At 45.4% G+C, this 7500-nt stretch overlaps 1 long non-coding RNA gene across 1 annotated transcript in view; it reads left to right on the forward strand.

Annotated features, from left to right (window-relative positions):
* Positions 1-7500, forward strand: part of LOC118229498 — an 11746-nt gene that overhangs the window by 3128 nt on the left and 1118 nt on the right. Inside the window, exons 3-5 of the long non-coding RNA XR_004765685.1 lie at positions 503-705; positions 838-989; positions 7238-7500. The exon at positions 7238-7500 is cut by the window's right edge and continues 1118 nt beyond it. This is a non-coding gene — a long non-coding RNA (uncharacterized LOC118229498). The remainder of the gene's footprint in view (positions 1-502; positions 706-837; positions 990-7237) is intronic.

Raw genomic sequence — 7500 nt, forward strand, 5'->3', positions numbered from 1 at the left:
CATTAGAGTGCCGAAAAGCTTCCATTAGCTTCATTACTGAGTGCTGAGAAGCTTCTATCAGCTTCATTACAGAGCGCTGAGAAGCTTCCATCAGCTTCATTATGGAATGCTGAAAAGCTTCTTCTAGCCCAACACCCTGTTCCCTCATTCAGAATGAAGGGGACTGCTAGGATGCTAATGTAATTAATGACTAGATTCAAATGAACCACAATACACCTCAAGTTTGAATAACAAATCTGCGATTTTTACTTTTTATTATTTCAAACTCAACTAACAGGATCAGTAAATAAATTATGAGACACTGGTTTAAATTTGACACTATAATGCTGTAATGATGTAGTTATACAGTGTTTTGATAACTTTTAGGCAAGGGTTGTAGCAAGTTGTTAATGCCAACACAACATAATGAGTTTCCCAGTATTAAATTATCTTTTTATATTTATATTTATAACTGTATGCCAAAGAGGTCTTCCCCTGACTCTACTCTGTCCAAATTTGGCAGTGGTGTGACGAGAAGCAGCTGGCAACACCGTGTGTTTCGGAGGAGAACTGCGGCTGTCTACACCTGAGTCGGCTGTGGGATTTGCCAGGACCTGTCAGTATCTGTCTGAATTTGAACTTGAATTCAATCAGGACCTGTCTGAATTTGAACTTGAATTCAATCAGGACTTGTCTGTATCTGAACCTATTAATCTATAAACCGAGGTTTGTGGTGGTTTGAAATGTGCACTAATTAGAGTTTGAGGAACATGACAGTTTGGCTTCATATGATGTCTGAACAGCCGCGAGTCTGACTTTAGTGTGACATGCGACACGTGCTTCTGTTTCCTTTTTCAGAGTTTCTCGCTTTGCAGGAAGACGGGATGATTGCTGTCGCAAGACCAAAAAAATTTTGCGTTTCTAAAATGTTCCTGAAAAGGCTGTTGACTTATCAGCAGCCAGGTGAAGGATTCATGAATGAAATAACAAGGTGTTTCTATATTTGAAGAGTAAGTGAGAGGATAAAAAAGAAAGAAAAAGAGATACCTTCCAGTCCGTCTTTTAAATGTATTTGTACATTTCAGTCTGAATAATAACAGTAAATCAATGCCAGACATGACTTCATTGAAGAAAATGCTTTGAAGTCTTCTTAATAAATTACCTCCCCACTTCCCTCCAAAATAAAAGTGGTGCAATATTTATCACACTTCACAAAAATTTGAATGTAAAAAAATCCTTGAAATTTTCATCAAAAGCATTCTAATCAGGCATTCCTCAGGTCAGCTAATGAGTTGGCAGGAGTCGGGGCCTTGCTGAAGCTTGCCTCCTGTGGAAAACGGGAGAAGATAGCTGCCCATGTTTCATCAAAGGAAAAGCTCATTAGCAGATCTTTCAGGAGCTGATTTGATTATAGTTTCACTTTTAAAAGTGAAAAATATTTCCCTCATTAGGATGATTATAATCCAAGGTCATCGTTTGAAGCCATGCCTGTCAATATGAGATAAATCGACCTCCATCTTCTTTTTTTCTCTTTTTTTATTTAAAAACCACCACTTCTTCTTTCCAAGGCTTTTAAAAATGTCTTGCTTTCTTTTTGGTCCGAAACTTTAGTTACTGTAATTATTTTTTCCCCTTCTCCTCATTCCTTTATTTTTGGAACAAAAGATGATTAGAAAAGAAAAGAGGAACAAAGTGTGAGGTGGGGGAACAAACGCAGGAGAAGAGTGCGCTGGGGGGGAGGGGGGGCTTTCTGCTTTTGTAATAACTGAGGAATCTTTGAACAGAAGTTTGTGTTCGGGGGCTTAAAAGCATAACATTGACCTTTTGAACAGTTTGAATATATTTCAGAATTACCGTATTTCCCAGTGACCTACAAATATGTATTTACTAACCAAAGTGGAACAGAAATCTTCCTGTTTCCTGACGGGGCGATCATTAGCTGAGGTTTACCCTGCTGCTCTACGTTGTGCTGTGCTGTGTTGTGTGCTGTGTTGTACTGTGTTGTGTGCTGTGCTGTGTTGTGTACTGTGTTATGTTGTATTATGTTCATCCAAAGTTTCAGCAGATTAATTATAAAGACTTTGGTGAGGGCAGGACTAACTAATAAAGCACACAGTGACACAGTGGAAGTGGTGTGACTCAGGTGTGAGACTGTGCCACACCTTGCTGCTGAGGCACTGAAGCACTCTGTGCAAGGAGGCGCTCTTTCCAAAATGCGGGCGAGTTACCGCTGCCCATATATGGGCATAACGGGCTCTGAGGTGGCCTCTCCTCCCCACTCGAGCCTCGCTCTCCCCTCCTCCTCCTCCTCAGCCTCTTCATCACGCACTGCAGACCCTCTGTGTGATTGGAGCCTGAGGCCTGACATTAGGCATTAAGCAGAATCAATAACGGTGTGATAGTGCTCGCCCGAGCTCTGCACTCCCCTTTAACAGCACAGAAAACAGAGATTAAATGAGATTTAATGCCGTCCAATGAAAAATTCACACAGGAGCAGGAAGAGCCCGATCTGAGGAGGGCGGGTTCGGGTGTGAAGTGCACTCCGATTGGTCCAGGGGTTAAAGAGGGCGGGTTCGGGTGTGAAGTGCACTCCGATTGGTCCGGGGGTTAAAGAGGGCGGGAGGCGTCGGGCGGCTGCGTTTAATTGACGCAGAGCAAAGACACTGTGCACTCTGGAGTTAAGCCCCTTCTTTCCAAGGAAATGCAAACACAGGGAAGTGAATTAACACCGGCTTAAAATCCAGAAAGGGTTCACTGTTTTACCTCCTGTGTTTAAAACCACACCATTTTCATAAAAAAATAGAAAGTGTTATTTATGTTTTTTTTTTTCCTGAGACATTTCATGGCAGATTTTATATTTCAAGATATTTTTATATTTCTTTAATTTCATTTTGAGGGTTTTCTATTCTATTCTATTCTATAGCCTGCTCTTACATCGCTGGTGTGGCGATTATGGTGTCAGTGGAGGAGACTGTGCTGCTCCCATCCAAGGCTCCTATAAACTCTCTGAAGAGTTAAATTAACATTTTACTCTGAAGCGATGCTCCCTGTTCATATGGAAAGAGCCAGAACAGGAACGTTCAGCTGTGGAAATTCCACACTAAGTTTTTGCAAAAACTGCAACAGCACTGCTCCTGGTTAGCAATCCTTCTGCCCTCACCCTCGATAAGTCTCCAAGGAGACCGATGGTGGCACTGCGGCCTTCTGGGAAAGCAGAACTCTGTAACACTGCTGCAACTACATTGTGTCTCATTATATGATCGGCTAAAGATTTTACATCTCATGGAGGAAAAAACATATTTTCCACTTTGGTCAGAATTGAATACGTTTTTCTGCTGTCACAAAAACTATATAGTTTATACTATCTTCACAAAGAGTCTGCAGCGCGCAATTTCACTAAATAACTAAACGAGAGGCCAAATTTGTGCTAAATGTAAAATCTGTCTGGGGTTCTGTCTGAGTGCAGTTTAGTCATTTTCAGGAGGGTGGTGTTTTTAAGCGGTTCTTAAGTAAAAAAAAAAAAAAAAACCTTTAAATTTTTTTTATTTGGATTGGATTGAATTGAATGCATTGTGTTTTAGTAAATGCTGGTAAATGTTTACTTCTGCATTATTCTTAGTAAATGTTAATTAGATCTGCTTTTCTGTCAGTGGAGCAGCTTCCCTTAGTTTAATCCCCAGACCCTAATCCTTCCTTATTAAACTAGGTTTCATTTTTAAAATGTCAAGCTGCTACTGAACAAGCTACACAGATATCAAATCACAAATATTGTTGGGAATGCTGTGTAAAATGAAAGCTGATATAGTTGGGAATTCTGTGTAAAATTAGGGTCCAGGCTTTAAAAAAAGAAAAGATTAGTCCAATTACAAACTGCCTATAATGCAGATTAAACAGCTTTAGGATGAATTAATCACAAATTGCTCTTAATAGCCTCTTAATTACAGGAATTATAAAGGAGGTTTCTCGCGGACAGCCAGCAGACCAGATCGGCAGGCTGTTTCTCTTTTTCTTTTCTTTCCTTTTTTTTTGGCTGCTGTGGGCCTTGATTGACAGCGGCCTGTTTCTCATCGCCTCGGTAACTGTCACAGTGTTCCGTCCCTGGGGGGGAAGGGGGGCCAGGCTTCGGCTCTGGTTTGGGGCCTGCTCCTCCACTTTAATTGAGCTAATAAGAGGAGTGGAGCCCTGTGTTTCCAGCCCAATTAGTGCCCCAGCTACAGCGCCTATCTGCTTAATATGCAGGAGAGCAGGAGGATATTGTTGGTGTAATTATGCATGAGCCCCCCTCCACCCCCCCCCCCCCTCCCCACCTCGCTGAAGAAGCTCACAGTGGCTCATGAGGTTCTGTACCTGGTCCCCCCACATGCCAGATTTGCACTGGGCTGGTCTGGCAGTGTTGGAGTTACAGGGACAGTCTGTTTGTATTGGGCTGGTCTGGCAGTGCTGGAGTTACAGGGACAGTCTGTATTGGGCTGGTCTGGCAGTGTTGGAGTTACAGGGACAGTCTGTATTGGGCTGGTCTGGTAGTGCTGGAGTTACAGGGACAGTCTGTATTGGGCTGGTCTGGCAGTGTTGGGGTTACAGGGACAGTCTGTATTGGGCTGGTCTGGCAGTGTTGGGGTTACAGGGACAGTCTGTATTGGGCTGGTCTGGCAGTGCTGGGGTACAGGGACAGTCTGTATTGGGCTGGTCTGGCAGTGTTGGGGTTACAGGGACAGTCTGTATTGGGCTGGTCTGGCAGTGTTGGGGTTACAGGGACAGTGCTTGTTAAGGTGTGGTTCTAACGTAGGGATAGGGGCCAAAATTATTGTACAAACTACCATAATGTATATCATCTTAAAATGTGTGTAAATGGAACAAATACTAAGTACTCCCTATTGGTATTGAAAATGTATTTTTTTAAACTAGCAGCCATTTTAAGCACTGATGCATGCACAATGTGGAAAAACACCTTTTCCTTAAAATTCTGGAGAATTTTAACAATTAACAACTCAACTTAAAATTTTGAACATGCTTGATGTAATGGTTTTATTTCTCATGTTAATAAAGACAGGAGGATGGTATGCAGTTGCTGACCTGGTAAATTATTGCAGAATACTGAAAATATGACTCTAATTGTAAGGGTTTGTTATAAGACACCCTTCTGGCAAAAAAGACAATGCAATATTTTACCAAAGAAACATTATTTTTCTGACAACGGAAAAAAAACAAATGCTTGAGCTTCAGCTAAAAGACGTTTTGATTGCTTGATTCCTGTCGAATGAAACTCTGATAAAAGCATTTTCCGCTCGTCTACTCAGAGGTATGATTGCCAGATACTCAGAAAAAGGAGTGGATTTGTGTGACATGCAAATGCGCTTCATTTTTTTGGTCAGCGAGTTTGAGAGTAATGTTGAGCATTCTACCTTTCATCCCATCCTTTCGACAGTCTTCCATCACTGTATCTGCTTACAAAACAATAAATAAATAGATAGATAGATAAATAAATAAATAAATTCTTATGGAGGCGGCGTCCATACATTGTCATTCTCCCGGCGTGGTGAGTTCTGGATGAATTTTGCATGAAGGAGGAGCCCAGTCAATCTCATCTGCACTCCCTCTATCTCTGACCGGCCCTTCCTTCCCGACCCTGTGACTGGGGTGCACGTGCGCCTCCTCCTCTCTGGGACTGGGGTGCATGTGCATCTCCTCCTCCCTGGGGTGCATGTGCATCTCCTCCTCCCTGGGGTGCACGTGCGCCTCCTCCTCTCTGGGACTGGGGTGCACGTGCGCCTCCTCCTGCTCCCTGGGACTGGGGTGCACGCGCGCCTCCTCCTCTCTGGGACTGGGGTGCACGTGCGCCTCCTCCTCTCTGGGGCTGGGGTGCACGCGCACCTCCTCCTCCTCCTGCTCCCTGGGACTGGGGTGCACGCGCTCCTCCTCCTGCTCCCTGGGACTGGGGTGCACGCGCGCCTCCTCCTCCTGCTCCCTGGGACTGGGGTGCACGCGCGCCTCCTCCTCCTGCTCCCTGGGACTGGGGTGCACGCACGCCTCCTCCTCCTCCCTGGGACTGGGGTGCATGCGCGCCTCCTCCTCTCTGGGGCTGGGGTGCATGCGCGCCTCCTCCTCCTGCTCCCTGGGACTGGGGTGCACGCACGCCTCCTCCTCCTCCCTGGGACTGGGGTGCATGCGCGCCTCCTCCTCTCTGGGACTGGGGTGCGCACGCGCCTCCTCCTCCTCCTGCTCCCTGGGACTGGGGTGCACGCACGCCTCCTCCTGCTCCCTGGGACTGGGGTGCATGCGCGCCTCCTCCTCTCTGGGGCTGGGGTGCACATGTGTCTCCTGCAGGTTAATGAGGAAATGTAATTAAATGTAATTAATTAGCACAATAATTAGGCCGTCTGTCAGCTGAAATGTGCCTCTGTCCTGTTAAAATATTTACAGAAATCATCCAATCAATCAGTCTATAAAATCTTGATGTTAGTATAATAACCAAAATAAATACATAGCACTAATTGGAGATAAATAAAGCCATAAAAATATATCCTAAAACCATAAAAACGTAATAAATACAATGAGTAAGAGCAGGGAATGTGCGTAGCTGGAACTCTGAGAGACAGAAATGTTTCTCTGAAAGGGCCAAACTGAGGCCTTCAAACCCAGAACCAGGTGCTGACGTCTTCACCTGCCAGCATAACCTCCGCTAAACACTGGAGCGAGGGAGAGAGAGAAAGAGAGAGATAACACTCGAGTGAGGGAGAGAGAGAACACTGGGGCAATAGAGAGAGAGAGAACGCTCAAGCGAGAGAGAGAGAGAGAGAGAGAGAGAGAACGCTCGAGTGAGCAACAAGCAGCACTCTTCACAACAGTGGGATGGCTTTCCCACTGGAGCAGAAGAGAGAGAGGGAGAGAGAGAGAGAGAGATGGGGAGAGAGAGAAGGAGAGAGGCTGAGAGCGAGAGCGAGAGGGAGAGAGAGAAGGAGAGAGAGAGACAGAGAGAGAGATGGGGAGAAAGAGAGGGAGAGAAAGAGAGAGAAAGGGAGAGAAGGAGAGAGGCTGAGAGAGAGCAAGAGAAAGAGATGGGGAGAGGCAGAGAGAGAGGGAGTGAGGGAGAGAAGGAGAGAGGCATAGAGAGGGAGGGAGAGGGGCAGAGATAGGGAGAGAAGGAGAAAGACAGGGAGAGAGGGGCAGGTCCTGAGAGCTGGTTCAGCAGAACTCATCCTGACTGAGAATGCGAGATGCATGTTGGTTTTAGGCTAAACATGATATCTCTCCTCCCCAGGGCACCCAATCAAATGAGCCTGGAGGAGAGAGGAAGAGCGAGGAGTCCAACAGGAGAACAATGAAGATTTAATCCGCTGTCTCTGCCTCTCAGCGATGGAGAAAAAGTAAAAGCTCCTTTCAGGGCTGTCCTGGAGAATAAGGGCGGCACACTCGACCCACTCATAAACAGCTCCATCACACGCACTGCATCTTTCATGTTTCATATGTTTATGTTCATATGTGGAGGAAATGGACTGCTCCCAAGGCACGGAATCCTGGGAC

The sequence above is a fragment of the Anguilla anguilla genome, chromosome 6, assembly GCF_013347855.1.
Source record: "Anguilla anguilla isolate fAngAng1 chromosome 6, fAngAng1.pri, whole genome shotgun sequence".
Classification (NCBI taxonomy): domain Eukaryota; kingdom Metazoa; phylum Chordata; class Actinopteri; order Anguilliformes; family Anguillidae; genus Anguilla; species Anguilla anguilla.